The sequence below is a fragment of the Callithrix jacchus genome, chromosome 12, assembly GCF_049354715.1.
Source record: "Callithrix jacchus isolate 240 chromosome 12, calJac240_pri, whole genome shotgun sequence".
Classification (NCBI taxonomy): Eukaryota; Metazoa; Chordata; class Mammalia; order Primates; family Cebidae; genus Callithrix; species Callithrix jacchus.
In genome coordinates, this window is record NC_133513.1 from 45,854,173 (window position 1) to 45,869,408 (window position 15,236).

General features: G+C 43.0%; 1 protein-coding gene across 9 annotated transcripts in view; it reads right to left on the reverse strand.

The window, feature by feature from the left end:
• The window catches only part of CCSER2 (coiled-coil serine rich protein 2), a 204,566-nt gene extending 194,366 nt beyond the window's left edge, over nt 1–10,200 (reverse strand). For 8 of the 9 annotated variants that reach the window (XR_004731899.3, XR_013524859.1, XM_054242891.2 and 5 more), the window contains exon 1: nt 9,391–9,602. The gene's annotated coding sequence lies outside the window, so the exon portion shown is untranslated. Of the gene's footprint in view, nt 1–9,390; nt 9,603–9,803 lie in introns of those variants that run through there. The other variant, XM_035267809.3, reaches the window with a different exon arrangement.
• Between the last annotated feature and the right edge of the window lie 5,036 nt (nt 10,201–15,236).

Here is a 15,236-nt window from a genome sequence, read left to right on the forward strand (position 1 = left end):
AGAAAAAAGAAAAGTAAGCTCAAAGCTAAGTCACAGAAGAAGCTGCCTTTCCTTTTGTTCTTGTTTTGTTTGTTTGTTTTTCAGATGGAGTTTCTCTCTTGTTACCCAGGCTGGAGTGCAATGACCTGACCTCAGCTCACTGCAACCTCCGCCTCCAGGGTTCAAGAGATTCTCCTGCCTCAGCTTCCCAAGTAGCTGGGATTAAAGGCATAAACCACCATGCCCAGCTCATTTTGTATTTTTAGTAGAGATGGGGTTTCAGTATGTTGGTCATGCTGGTCTCAAACTCCTGACCTCAGGTGATTCACCTACCTCCGCCTCCCACCAAGCCCAGCCCCTTTCCTTTTGTTGTTAAGCTGATAGCTACAGATAAAAAGTTAAATATATCCACATAGCTACTCGGTGTTCACCTTATCTTATGTAAAGCACCAGTTTACTGAGCACTAGACAAATACACAACTGACTATTCCCCTACCTGCTCCTTTTCTTTTGCAATGTCTGGATTCAGTAATGGGATCATTTCCTCTCTCTTGCCCCTCGAGCCTGCTTTTTCCATTTAAATAATGAAGCTCAAAATCATCTTTGGAGAAAGACACAGACCTGTCTCCTTGGCATACATCCTTAACCTTGGCAAAATAAACTTCTAAATTGACTGAGACCTGTCTCAGATATATTTTTTGTTACAATATATATACATAAGAATGCAAAAAAAAAAAAAAAAAAAAGGAAAAGAGCATCTATCTTTAAAAAAAGAATTCCTTGACAACCCCCAGCTACCACCCTGGCTTTTAGCTTCACTTTATAGCAAACTCCTTGAAAAGAAATGTCTATCCCAGCAGTCTACAATTCATTTCCCTCAATCCTCTCTTAATCCCACTCCAATCAAGTCTTCACTTCCACCACTAAACCAGAAACAACCTGTTAAGGTCGCCAGTGATTTTCATATTGCTGCATCTTTGTCCTCAATCTAATAGCATCTGACACAACTGGTTACTCACTCACTCCTTCTTAGAACATTTCACTTGGCTTCATTGATACCACCCAGTCTTAGTTCTCTTCCTTCTTCATGGGGGTGCTGCTTCTTGGTCTTCTTTGTTAGTTTCTTTCCCTCTGAATATATAACAGGATCCCAAGGCTAACTTGTGGGACTTCTCCAACCATACTCGCCCCCTAAATTATTTTAATCCCTTCTCGTGGCATTAAATGCTGTCTCTCAAATAACTGGAAATTTATATATCTCTAACCCAGACCTCTGCTGTCAACTGCAGACTCATGCATACTCAGCTCTCTACACAATATCTCCACTTGGATTACTAACTTAAAATGTCCAAAATTGAACTCATTATTTCCCCCACAAAACCTGCTTCTTCTGCACTCTTATCCATCTCAGTAAATGTTAACTCCATGTGTCCAGTTGTTCAAGCCAAAACTCACAGTCCACATTCATTAAATTGTTGGCTCTGCCTTCAAAATGTATACAAAATGGGAGCACTTCTCCCAATCCCTGCCTAAAATCATCTCCCACCCAGGATTACTGCTGCAGCCTCCTAAATAATCTCATTATGCACCACCCCTGACATTCTCTACATAGCAGATGAGAGTTCTACTTAGAACAAGTCAAAACTCTAGTGGCTTCCCACCTTTTAAAAGCCAGTCTCACTGGCCTGCAATGCAATATATGATCAGACATCTCCCCCAACTCAACCCACCTCTCTGACCTCATCTTCTACCAATCATTTCCCCTCAATGCCTCCACTGGCCTACTTGCCACTCCTAGAACAAGTTAAACAAGCTTCAGCCACAGAATCTTTGCATTCCATTTCTGTCTTCATCAAGTACTCTCTCTCTTAAATATCTGCATAGACCACATTTTTACTTCTCTAAGATCGCTGCTCAAATACTAGTTTTTTTACAGCCTTCCCTAACCACCTTAGATAAAATAGCAGCATCCCCCTCACATGCTCTTTTCACCTTATCCTGCTTTATTTTTCCCACAGGGATATAACAGCCAACATATTACACATATACTTTTTTATCTTCTGTATCTTGTTATTAGAATGTAAGCTCCACAAAGGCAAAAAACTATCTTGTTCACTGAACTATTCCTAGCAGGTGTTCAGAATACATTTCTTGAACAAATGAATGAGAAAAATCCAGACTGAAGATCTGTTCTCTAAGCCAGGATTGAATAAATTTAAAGTACAGAACATCTCAAGTCCTAGAAAAACAGAACTGCAAGAAAGGCCACAACAAGGCTGGGCGCGGTGGCTCACACCTGTAATCCCAGGACTTTGAGAGGCCGAGGTGGGTGGATCCCAAGGTCAGGAGTTTGAGAAGTGCCTGGCCAACATGGTGAAACCCTGTTCTAAAAAATACAAAAAAAAAAAATTAGTCAGGCATGATGACGGACACCTGTATTCCCAGCTACTTGAGAGAGAGAGGCAGGAGAATCACCTGAAACCAAAAGGTGGGGGTTGCAGTGAGCCAAGATCACATCAATGCACTACAGCCTGGGTGACAGAGTAGACTCTGTCTCAAAAAAAAAAAAAAGAAAGAAAGATAAGAAAAGAAAGGTCCACAACAATGGCCAAGTCTACAACTCTAGCTGGTACCAATAATAAATAAAGGTTGACAAGCCATACTATTCCTAAAATGAGGAAAATACATTTGAGGAAAATAAAAAAAAAAAAAAAAAAAGATGGCTATTCCTGCTTTCCCACCCCCAAAACTAAATATCACCTGGATGTTTCCTATAAAGTGGTCTACCAACTCTGACCAATATATCACCAAGTCCATTCTACAGACTTAAATAGCTGTTAAGAATAGTCCCTGTTTTTCTAAGCTAAGGTCTTCAGAGAAAATTATTATGTAACTTAAAACCCTAACACTGGCTGCCAAGAGATAATGGTGAGAGAAAGCCCTCAAATTGCTCTAAAGCACTCAGACTGCAACAAAATACCATTAATATGATGACAACAACAATTCAAAGTACCTTCTGGTATCTGTCTTGCTTCTTTGTCCCTAGGGTATTCATTAGGGGCTCCATCATCAAAGGTTTTCCTATCTTGATATGGGGGTAGTGTTAGGAGGAGGAGAGGCAATTCAAAAAAACAGGACTGGAATTTAATTTTGCATTTTAAAGAAGAGTAAGGCCAGGTTTGGTGGCTCACACCTGTAATCCCACCACTTTGGGAGGTAAAGGTGGGAGAATAACTTGAGCCCAGGAGTTTGAGCCCAGCCTGGGAAACATGGGGAGACCATGTCTCTATGAAAATTTTAAAAAATTAGCCAGGCATGGTAGTACATGCCTGTAGTCCCAGCTACTCAGGAAGCCAAGGCAGGAATAGCATAGCTAGAGCCTGGGAGGTCAAGACTGCAGTGAACCATGATGGCAGTACTGGTAACAGAGTCAGACTCTGTCTCAAAAAAAAAAAAAAAAAAAAAAAAAGAGAGAGGACGAGAGAAGTAGAATGCCGGGGGAACAAAAAACATTTGCTCAGATACAAGATGTCACGGAGCTGGCTTTTCAATACCAGGCACCAAAACAGAGATCACAAAAGGAACAAAACCCTGAGATGCCCATCATTCCTCAGCTAAAGAGCCATGCCTTGCATTTCTATTCCCACACATAGACCTCAACATACAGGGTAGGAGACCCTGCCAAAGTGAACAGCTGGGAGCAGTGATGGCAGGGAGGAGAGCAGTAAGGACTAAAACAACAAAGGGAAGGGAGGAGCTTCACTCATGCTTTTTCTGTTTTCCCCTTCCTACTGTTCTTACCAAGGCCAGAAACCAGGTAGATGAAAACCAGGGAAGGCAGAGAACAGAGGGTAAGGATGGCCAGAAGCAAATGGATGTAGAAAAAATCAAGAACAAATTCCTTTACCAAGTAACTCATTGAAAAAATAGACACATGAAGTTAGAAACTGACCAAGAAAATGTAAAACAAGCTCCTTTGTCTCATATAATTATAAAGTACAAAGAAAACAGAGATTCTTAATTATTTGGAATAATCTATGGCATTTTTAAGACCAACAATCTTCAAAGATGATCCAACTACATTCGAACTAAGCTACTGATCAACATGGAAAAGGAAACAAGTGAAAAACTTCAGTGCTCATGGATCCAACCTTTAAGAATCCTCTGGCTTCCCAATGGCTCCAAACCGTAATATAACCAATCAGAGTCTTTTAAAGTTAGAGAAGTAACTCTACAACATTCCAATGCAATCAATTTAGCAGAGAAGAGCTAAAAACTCAGAGATTACATCTCACATACTGTGACTGGTCAATTCACTTAAAAAGAAAGGACTGTTCTCATTGGTTAATCTCAATAGGCTGAATCACACCCCAGCATCAGCACCTGTAACAAGCAGAAATCAGAAGCCAGAGAGGAAGAAAGCAATCAGATACTCAGAGAAAGCTTGGTGGGGAGGGGCTTGGGGGCCATGGGGGAGCGGTCTGTAACAAAGGAAAGACAAAGTCACCCCATACAACCACTCATCAGCTTATGACAGCAGGCCACATCAACCACAACTGTTTGTAGCCTGAGGTGGCAGCATTCTACATGCTCACATCTCTGCTAATACTTTCCTCCCCTCTGCTCCCTCCCTGATGGCTCTTTCCCCATCCTCCCTGACAGCTGTCACATTCTAGAGCTCCTCTTCCTCCACTCACTCTTTCATTTTGGTGATTTTTTTGGTGTTTCCCAGTTCAGTCTCTTGATGTCTTTCTCTATTATCTCATCCTATAGTCACTCATTCCTCTACCCAGTCCCTATCCTTGACAAGCACACAATCCAGTGGGGGAGACAGATGTGTCACTAGAATAGGTACAATACATCACAGTCAATGCTGTGAAAGAACTATAACAAAGGGCGTGAGCACATATTCATCTGTCATTACCCCACTCTGTGTCTTCCAAATCAACTATCTGCCTTCCCAGTCTCTTATAGATCAGTTACTAAATCCTGTATCTTTCCAAAACATCACCTGCTCTCCACTTCCACCTCAAAGTTTAGGCTTCATTTCTCACATGACTATTTCAACCACTTCCTATTATAAACATAATTCAATATATAGCCACTTTGTCACATGAGCAATCTCCCCAAAAGAGATAACATACCATATCATCCCCTTGCTTTGCAACACCTAATCTTTCCAATGTCTAAGAAATGAAGTCCAAATCCTTGGCATCAAATAGAATCTTTTTAAAGCAGGCTGAGTTCCACTTCCAATGCTTACTACCTATGTTATCTTTGGCAAGTCACTGTCAGGAGCATCATATTCATTCTCAGATAACACAATCAAAAGGCAAAAATCACTGACTTTTTTCTTCTATCTTTTTCTCTTTTTAACTAGAGATGGGGGTCTCACTAAGTTGCCCAGGCTGGTCTTTAATTCCTAGGCTCAAGTGATTCTCCCGCCTCAGCCTCCCAAAATGCTGGGATTACAGGCATGAGTCACTGCACCCAGCCACACTGACTTTAAAATAAATATATAATAATGTAAATTTAATAATATAAAACCTACAAAGCCTATAATAAGAAAAAATCAGAAATATTTTTCAAAAGATTAACATATTTATGATACCAGTGCTAATGAAAATTGGTGAGAAGATTCCAATAAATTTATGGATGATGGACAAATAAAGGAGAAAATAAAACTGGAATAATACTGCATTTGCTTTTCCATTATGGACTATGATGTTACACTGCAAGTAACCTTATCATCGTTTTTAAAAAACAAGCTTTTAAAAGCAAAACCTATACAGTAAGATAAAACTAGTCAACCAAACTGTATAGGAGTCAGTGTAAATCACTACCTTTTAGAAGTAAATCTGGTAATGTTTTTCAAAATTAACAAAACCTTCATACCCTCTGACTTGTAATCCTGCTCCTAGGCCTTTAGTTTAAAGGAAAGAAGCAAAGTGATGAACTACACTAACTGCATTACCTACAAAACAGTAAGCAATCTAGATGTGCAATGATTAAGAAATAAGTCACTGTAACACTGTATAATCATCTAAAGGTATAAAAACTACAGCAAAAATGAAACATCAAATATAAAAGCAAATATTTGGCATTACATTTATGCTTTATCATTTAAAATCACTTAGAAATGACAAGAGACAAGAAGAAAAATTAAGTTTGTTTTGATTCTTAAAATTTCTTTGACCATTAAGTTGTTTGTAAGATAAAAAGCCTTTTGGAATTGGTCAGGCCCATACCACTAAAGTACATGTTTCAAAACTGATTTTTAGAGGCAGCCACAATCATCAATTTTTTCCCCCTAAAATCCTATCACATAGGAGTAAGACAGGCTCTTCTCACAGACAAGCCACAAAAGTAATTTTAGCCATGCTATTAGCCAGCTGCAACCTTCTTATATTAAAATCTCATTTTACCATCAAAACTTAATTATATGAGAGATCTCCATATGGTGATCAGAAGCCACTTGTTATGGGGCATCTGGAGAGAGGGCCCCAAGCACTGATGTTAAAACTATCTGGCTGAGTGGAATAGTTTCTTATATCCCCAAATGAACTATCATGTTTCCCAGCCACAAGGGTTCTAAGTCCCTAGGAGTGGCAGCTATGGATTCAAAGCCAGATAAAGTGCAAGCAGATTTGCACTCCCTCTGAAAAAACTAGCAACTCCTTGATTTCACCCCAAAGCACCATGGAGTAGTGAAAAATGCACAATCACAGGGTCAGGAGATATGAGATACAGGTGAGCCTAAGCAATCTCAAACAAGTTATTTGTCTTTTCAGGCTGGACCTGTTTAATGCTAAAATTTTTAAGTTAAACAAAATAATCTGTTAATTCTTTCAAGTTCAATACTCTATTAATTTAATAGACCCTTTATTCACTTTATTACCTCCAATTCACTCACAACCCCCATTAGAATTGTAAAACAATTAAAATTTAGAATTAGGAGACTGGGAGCAAGAGTGAAATACAAAGATGGTCAAACCTGGACTGTAATCCTTGCCTTCCCTTCCTACCTACATGACTTTGGGCAAATTACTGCACCTCAAAATAAAGTTGTAGGACCAATGAAGCAGCAATCCTTATTGGTCATGCCCTTAAATTCCTGTGTCATAAAATGAACTTTTTAAAACATAACTGGGGCTTCATTCCTAACCAGCAACAATTTTTGCTTCATTCTTGGATATTTAAAACAACCTTGTGCATTCTTCTTTTCTAAATTATCTGATGCTGAATGCAATGGTCTAACATATTTCACCTATCTTATAGCTATATTCAGGACTCGGATTATTTGTCAAAAACTCATTGGGTAAAAGGTTTTGAGCATTTGCATGACACTGTGTTAGAGTTGCAAACTTCTGTTCCCTTAAGAAGCCCAAAAACCAGGCTGGGCACAGTGGCTCAGGCCTCTAATCCCAGCACTTTGGGAAGCCAAGGCAGGTGAATCACCAGGTCAGGGATTCGAGACTACTCTGACCAACATATCGAAACCCCACCTCTACTAAAAATACAAAAAAATTAGCCGGGTGTAGTGGTGTGCAACTGTAATCCCAGCTACCGGGGAGGCTGAGGCAGGAGAATCTCGTGAATCGCGGAGGTAGAGGTTGCAGTCAGTCAAGATTAAAGCCATTGCACTCTGGCCTGGGCAAGAGTAACAGACACCCTCTCAGAAAAAACAAAAAAAAACGAAAAACGAAGAAGCCCAAAAGCCTGGTGGAGACAGACATACAAACAAATCATTAACTACCAGTCATCAAATACTAACTGCAGAATGTACGAATCAGTTAAGACAAGAGGGATGAGCTGTCTAGACAAGCCTCAGAGATAACACTTTAGTAAGGTCTTCAAGGGCAAGTTGTTTACTAAGTAGAGAATTCTCAACAAAGGAATACTGAAAAACCACAGAGGGAGATGTCATCTTCAGAGAACTGCAAGCAGTCTTACACGGAGAGGGCAGGCATAATGGTAGAAGATGACACTAGAATCTTGACAAATACCACTAACATGAAGGACTTTGAATTTCATCGATATAGACCATGGAGTCACTGAAGGACTTCTAAATATGGATTCAAAGTCCTTTCTTCCACCATACAGTCAAAGGAGTTGAGTCACAGCAACAAAAACGCAGGTCTGAATGCGGAAAGGTAGAATTTTTACAGAATTCTTAATGGAGACTTTGCTTGCTTTCGGGATGGCTTCTAGCGCCTTCTTAACTATGACTTATTAATACGATGCTGAAGTACCACAGTATGAATTATGGCTAAAAGGTTCAACAAAGTGTGCATTTTTAACCTGAAGATTATTTGAACCCAAAGTGTTGAGAACACAAACGAAAACAAAAAATAACAGTAAACAGTTTTCATAAATTAAGAGAAGCAAACAGTAATGAAGTCCAAGAGAAAGAACACTGATTTCAGGCAAACACTCAGGAATATTTACATCGTTATCACATACTGATGACGGATAAGATGTTTTGCACCTATCTTTTGCAGGAGAGCATCTTAAGTTCCTTTTGGTTAAAGAGTAGCTGCCATCTCTAAAGTCTCTAGCCTAAAAGAGGATGCTCTTAAAAACACTGGCCAAATTTATAGGCTCTGCTATATTTTAATGATCGGGAAAAAAGGAATGCCTTTCATGTGGCCATTTTGAAAAGCTTAAAGCTCAATTTCTCATCTATAGGAGTGAGCAACCAACACTCTAATCTGAGACCACAGAGTCCTTGCATCAGTCATTTCCACCCCGCTAAGGCCTAGCCTGGGAGCAGCCAGCCTCATTGGCCGCTGAGCCCACACACATAAATATGCAATTACTGAAATGAAAACTTAAGGTTCGCCACCAAGGGCCACCACGAAAGAGTCCTTTTATTCCTCCTTTTACTTTCGCAAGAAAGTAGGTGCATTAAAAATAAAATATATTAAAATACATGTCTAAAGAGAAGAGAGAAGATCTGAACCTATGCAACGGTGTGCCCCGCAAAAGTTTCACCTCAGGATGTGTTTTAGGGTGTGTCTTTAAGTCCCGAAATTAAAAAAAAAAAAAAACCCACACCTTCGGGGCGCCCCGGTACTTTCCCCACCACCCTCGCTTGCTACCAGGCTCTGAAATCACTCAGTACCTCAGCCTCGCCCTCATTTCCCCTTAAAGGCGGCGGCGCCGGCGGCCCGAGGCCCCACGCTGTTACAGCCGCAGGGAGGGCGCCCTCCAGCCTCCCAGGTCCGCGCCCGCCCCGCGTCCGCGGGGAGCTAGAGAGGCTCACCCTGGAGGCCGGGGGACAGGAGGGCGCCACCACCTCAGCCCGGGAGACCGGGCCTCCGTCCCGCCCCGGACTGCGCGCCCAGTCCTAGGCTGCCCAAAGAGCCCGCGGCGACCCCGGCCCCGACTCGGGCCCGGAACCCCCCTTACCGTGCGGAGGTCGCGCTGCCTCCTCTGCCGCGGCCCAGCAACAGGCCGCCCAGCGACCCGCGGGCCCGAGGACGGAAGGTGAGGCTAGGGCCGCCCGTCACATCCCAGACGTCCCCGCCGCTGGAGCCTCAGCAACCAGCATAGCGTCAGCGGCCTGAGGGAGCGCCGGACTCCAAAGCCGCCGCGCCCCCTCCTTCTGCCGGCGCCCGCCTGGACTCCGCCCTCCAGGGTCAGCAAAACGCGCGCGCGCAGCCCCGCCCCGCCGAAGGACGGTGCGCAGGCGCGAGCCTCACTGGGCTACGGAGCCCGCCCCCACCGCATGATCCGGCCTCAGCCCACCTCTGGCCCTGCCCGGTCCTCACACCAGACTTTCCGAAGCTCCGCCCCCTTCGGGCCCCGCCCCCTCCACTGACCTTGCTTGGCTGCTTCCTGACTCAGGTTTTTGCTCGGCCCACGCAGTGACGCCAGTCTTGCGGTCGACCTCACCTCTAGCCGTCCCTTGGACTACGTTTGCTGCTTGACCGTGGTCAAACCTGACAGCTCCTTCTCTAGGATGTGAAAAGTGAGGACGGTCTGAGCATTGGGCATGACTGAACCACGCACCTGCCTTCCTCTTCAAAACACAGATCTTGCTAAGGCTGAGGGGAAGGGGCACCCCAAATGCTAATCTGGTTTTCTTTTTTCTTTCTTTCTTTTCCTTTTTTTTTTTTTTTTTTTGAGACAGAGTCTAGCTCTATCACCCGGATTGGAGTTCGGTGGCGCTGTCACAGCTTACTGCAGCCTCCTGGGCTCAAGCGATCCTCTCACCTCAGGCGTGCATCTCCACGCCTACGAAATAATTACATCTAAGACCAAACTGGTCAAAGTAAACTATCACATATCGACCTAATTTTTATATTTTCACAGCTAATTTTTATATTTTCTTTTTAGAGACGGGGGCAGTAGTCTCACAGGCTGGGCTCAAACTTCTAGGCTCAAGCAATCCTCCCAGCTTAGCTTCCCAAAGCTCTGGAATTACAAGCGTGAGCCACCGCTCCTGGCCGATGTGGTTTCTTTTGCGAGAAACCAGGTCCTTTGGGGTGTTCATCTCCCAGAGGCCATCTCTTCCCCTCTTTTCTTCCTCGACCACGGCCAGCCCTTCCCGAAAGTCCTCAGCCAGGAAGCCTTCCGGGCCTGGCCGGCTGTTTAAAGCGCTGGAGCTGCCCTTACCTGGTTGTAGACTTGCAGTTCTCTTAAATCCTTGTCCGCCCCAACAGCTCAATTGCAATAAATAACATTTCAGTAGAACCGCTTGAAAAATAACTGTTCTATTATGTCTCCAGATCAGTGATACTCAAATGGGAAAAGCATAGGGATGCCTGATTTGTATCACCACATTTTATTTAATAATGTACTTTTATATTTAGAAAATAATGTCTTTTAAATATCAGTCCCTAAAAGATTTTGTTGGATGAAAATGTGCATGCTTAAAATGTTGAGAAAGAGTAGGTCTAAGCGCTGTGCAATTTCTCTATGGATTAAGTGAGATTAGAACAGCAAACACCAGGCTGCGTGCCGTGGCTCACGCTTGTAATACCAGCACTTCGGGAGGCTGAGTTGGGGCAAATCAGGAAGTCAGGAGTTCCAGTCCAGCCTGACCAATATGGCGGAACCCCGTCTCTACTACAGAAATTAGCCAAGGGTGGTGACACGTGCCTGTAATCCCAACTACTCAGGAGGCTGAGGCAGGAGAATCACTTGACCCTGGGAGGCTGAGGTTGCAGTGAGTCATATGATGATGAGGGAAAGAAACAGCTCTCAATTCCCAAAACCAGGAAGAGCTATGCTCCTCTAAACTGCTAGGTTGTTGTCTTATGATTGATTGCCTGATTACTTGAGGTAATCGTGTGTTCTTTTATCTGTGGCAGTTGTGACATAGTCACCCTTACCTTCCTCCTCCACAAAGTTAGAAGGCTTACTGGGTGCTTGCTGCACACGAGTATTTCCCAGCTTCATCTAATTTTCCCTATTCCTGTTTTGCCTTTATCTCAATGTTCTCATTTCCTTGGTTGTTACCATGTGACATGAATTCTATTTCTATTAGCCATTAGATTCCAAATGTACAGAATTTTAATGTACAGAGATGACTAAAATGACTCAGGGGTGTCAATACATTGAAAGAAGAATTGTATTACCTACATTTCTCAGGGGCTGGGAGTGTGCCTCTCCACACAGGGGAACATGGAGAAGCACCAGGTTTGGTCAGGAGGCAAGAGCAGAAGTGAAAGGAAAGGTCAGAACTTTAATTGAAATTTCTGGTGGAAAGGCAAGACAAGGATGGGGGAAAAGCTTGGGATTAGCTGGTTTGAGAAATGTCAGCGAGCTCTGGGCCATTAGGGTTGTCTCTAGTTGTCTGGTACGTGGCCTTGGATGAGTTAGGAAAGGGGAAATATTGGCTTGGTGTGACAGAGTTACATAAAGAGAGTGGTTCGAACTATGGACTCGGGTTTGATTGGAAGGCTTGCAAAATGATTTTTACACACTGACAGAAGCTAGATTTCAGGGAAGTTGTAAACAACTTTGACCATTAGTTTGGCTTTGTGAAAATGGTCTAGTTTGACCATTGTCAACTAGACAAATACAGAATCTGAAAACAAACAAACAAACAAAAAATGCAGGCCAGGTGTGGTGGCTCATGACTGTAACCTCAACACTTTGAGGGTTGAGGCGGGAGGATCGCTTGAGCTTATGAGTTCAAGATCAACTGGGGCAACATAAAGACCTCGTCTATGAAAAGAAAAGTTACCCAGGCTTAGTGGTATATGCCTGTAGTTCTGGCTATGTAGAAGACTGAGGCAGTAAGTTTACTTGAGCCCAGGAGGCTGAGACTACAGTGAGCTATGATCACGCCACTGCACTCCAGCCTGAGTGACAGAGCAAGATTCTGTCTCACAAAAAAGAAGAAAAATAAAAAGAGGCTAGAAAAAACATTCCCATAATTCTAATACATGTACATACTTAGCAGACTCACAGTAACATTTTGGTGTACTTTCCTAATTTTATAAGCATCCTTGATATATTTTATTTGTTTTGAGTCAATTTTCCTGGGCCCTCTTTTTTTTTTGAGACAAAATGTCGCTCTGTCGCCCACGCTGGAGTTCAGTGGTGCGATTTGGGCTCAATGCAGCCTCCACCTCCCAAATTCATGCAATTCTCCTGCTTCAGCCTTCTGAGTAGCTGAGATTCCAGGCATGTGCCACCAAGCCCAGCTTATTTCTGTATTTTTAGTAGAGACAGGGTTTCACCATGTTGGCCAGGCTGGTCTCAAACTCCTGACCTCAAGTGATCTGCCTGCTTCAGCCTTCCAAAGTGCTGGGATTACAGATGTGAGCCACTGCACCTGGCCTGCCCATCCTCCATCTTCAAAACCAGCAAGAGGAGTTTGAGTCCTACCCACATTGCATCACTCTGACCTCCTCTTCTGTCTCAGTCTTCTACTTTTAAGGACACGTGATTATGTTAGATCCAACTGGATGCTCTAGAATAATAACCTTATTTTAAGGCCAGTTGATTAGCAGCCTTAATTCCATCTGCAACCTAAATTCTTCTTGGCTGGCATCCTCTTGATGTAAGAGAGAGACATTCTTTCAGGGGAAGTTTTAGAGTTCCATGACTAATAGCACAATGAAACATTTGTCAGAGCCCCAGTAGAAGATGATTCTGGAGACCATCCCAAAACAGACAAGCTGGGTGCAATCTCACACACCCGTAATTCCAGCTACTTAGGAGGTTGATGCTGGAGGATTGCTTGAGGCCAGGAGTTCAAGCCCCACCTGGGCAACATAGCAAGACCCTGTCTCTTAAAAAAAATACAAAAATACAACAGATGAGAATCTCTGATGAAATCTTTGGCTAGGCATGGTGGCTCAAGCAAGAGCTTTGGGTGGCTGAAGCAGGAGGATAACTTGAGGCCAGGAGTTGTGACCAGCCTCAGCAACATAGAGAGACCCCCACCCATCTCTACAACAATAAAAATTAACAAAAGTTATCTGGATGTGTGGGTGCACCCTTATAATTCTAGCTACTTGGGAGGCTGACGTGGGAGAATTGCTTGAACACAGAAGTGTTAGGCTGCAGTGAGCTATGATTGTACTACCACACTCCAGCCCAGGAAACAGTGAGACCCCTATCTGTAAATAAATAAGAATAAAACAGAAATCTTCTTTCATCTCACAAGTATTTACTGAGCATCTACAGGCACTGTTCTGGATTAAGTCATGAACAGGACACAAGTCAATAGGATTGATTTTCTAGAAAAATCACCAGTTCTCCACAGAAGGCAGTCTGATGATGGAATCTCTTGGCTCCCACAGTCACAAAAAGTATTCTTTTTTAGCCCTAACTTCTCTTCCTTTGGATGCCCTGATGCCTTCTGGATCTAGAATCTGGCAACAAGGAGCATCTTCAGCAGTAAAGGACAGAGTATCCAAGATCTGGCCTCCTGGATGAAGATGGAGAAATCCTGCTTCTCAACCGTGAAGATGACAAACGGGGGCAAAGTAGAATGAATTCCTTCCTTTAATTCCCAAAATTGCTGGGCCCAAGCACAGAAAAGTAAACAACAACGTATTCGTCAGAGTTCTCTAGAGCGGCAGAACTAACAGGATAGTTGTTTATTAAGGTGTATTGACTCACATGATTGCAAGGTGAAGTCCCACAATAGGCCATCTGCAAGATGAGAAGCAAGGAAGCCAGTCAGAGACCCAAAGCCTCAAAGGCTGGGAAGCCAACGGTGCAGCCTTCGAGCCCCTGGCAAATCACTGGTGTATATTCAAGAGTCCAAAAGCAGAAGAACTTGGAGTCTGATGTTTGAGAGCAGGAAGCATCCAGCACGGAAGAAAGATGAAGACCAGAAGACTCGGCAAGTCTAGTCCTTCCATTTTCTCCTGCCTGCTTTATTCTAGCCGTGCTGGCAGCTGAATAAATAGATGGTGCCCACCCACACTGAGGGTGGGTCTGCCTCTCCCAGTCCACTGACTCCAGTGTTGATCTCCTTTGACCACACCCTCACAGACACACCCAGGAACAATACTTTGCATCCTCTAATCCAATCAATTTGACAATATTGACCATCAAAAGTTTACCCCTTGTCAACCTGAACTCATATACATCTCCTAAAATCATACATAATCTTCCAATAAAGACAACAATAAGGTCATAATTTTGCCTAACAGAATACAGCTATCCTTCATACAACTGGAAGTGCACTAATCCTTAATCTAAATACTATTACGTAAACTCAACAACACTTAAATGCTGATATGAAATCAATAAATCTCATGTCACATGACAAAAAATAAAAGAAATAAAATGAAGATATTTCCTTAGTACAAGTGTATACATGCACAAACATGTTCTTAACAAAACAAGGAGGAAATACGGTAATTACAGTCCTCATTGCTGCAACTGGTCCTGTGGTTGTAGCTGGTGTTGATGACTACATTCTTCTACTACTCACTCTATATTCCCCTTGACCTCAGCAAGCACCTCCGCAGGTCATGGTGTTTTACCTGGTAGAGTGACCCAAACCTTCAATCCTGAAGGGTCTGGGCTATTTGTAGTCCTGTCTGAATTGGGTTGTTGTAGTTTCCCATTAATCTTAATCATAGGTCATGGTAATATGAAGAGACACCCTAAGGGATCTCCTATATTCCACTCATACTCTTCCTTACCTCCATTGTGGAGTAGTAGACAGATTTCATCTTGATAGTACAGCTCAATCACCCCAGCCAACACCGTAACTTCCTTCTTAGCCTGCTGACTTAGAGGTAGGAGGAGCCCAAAGTGGCCAGGTGGCAATCTTGCAG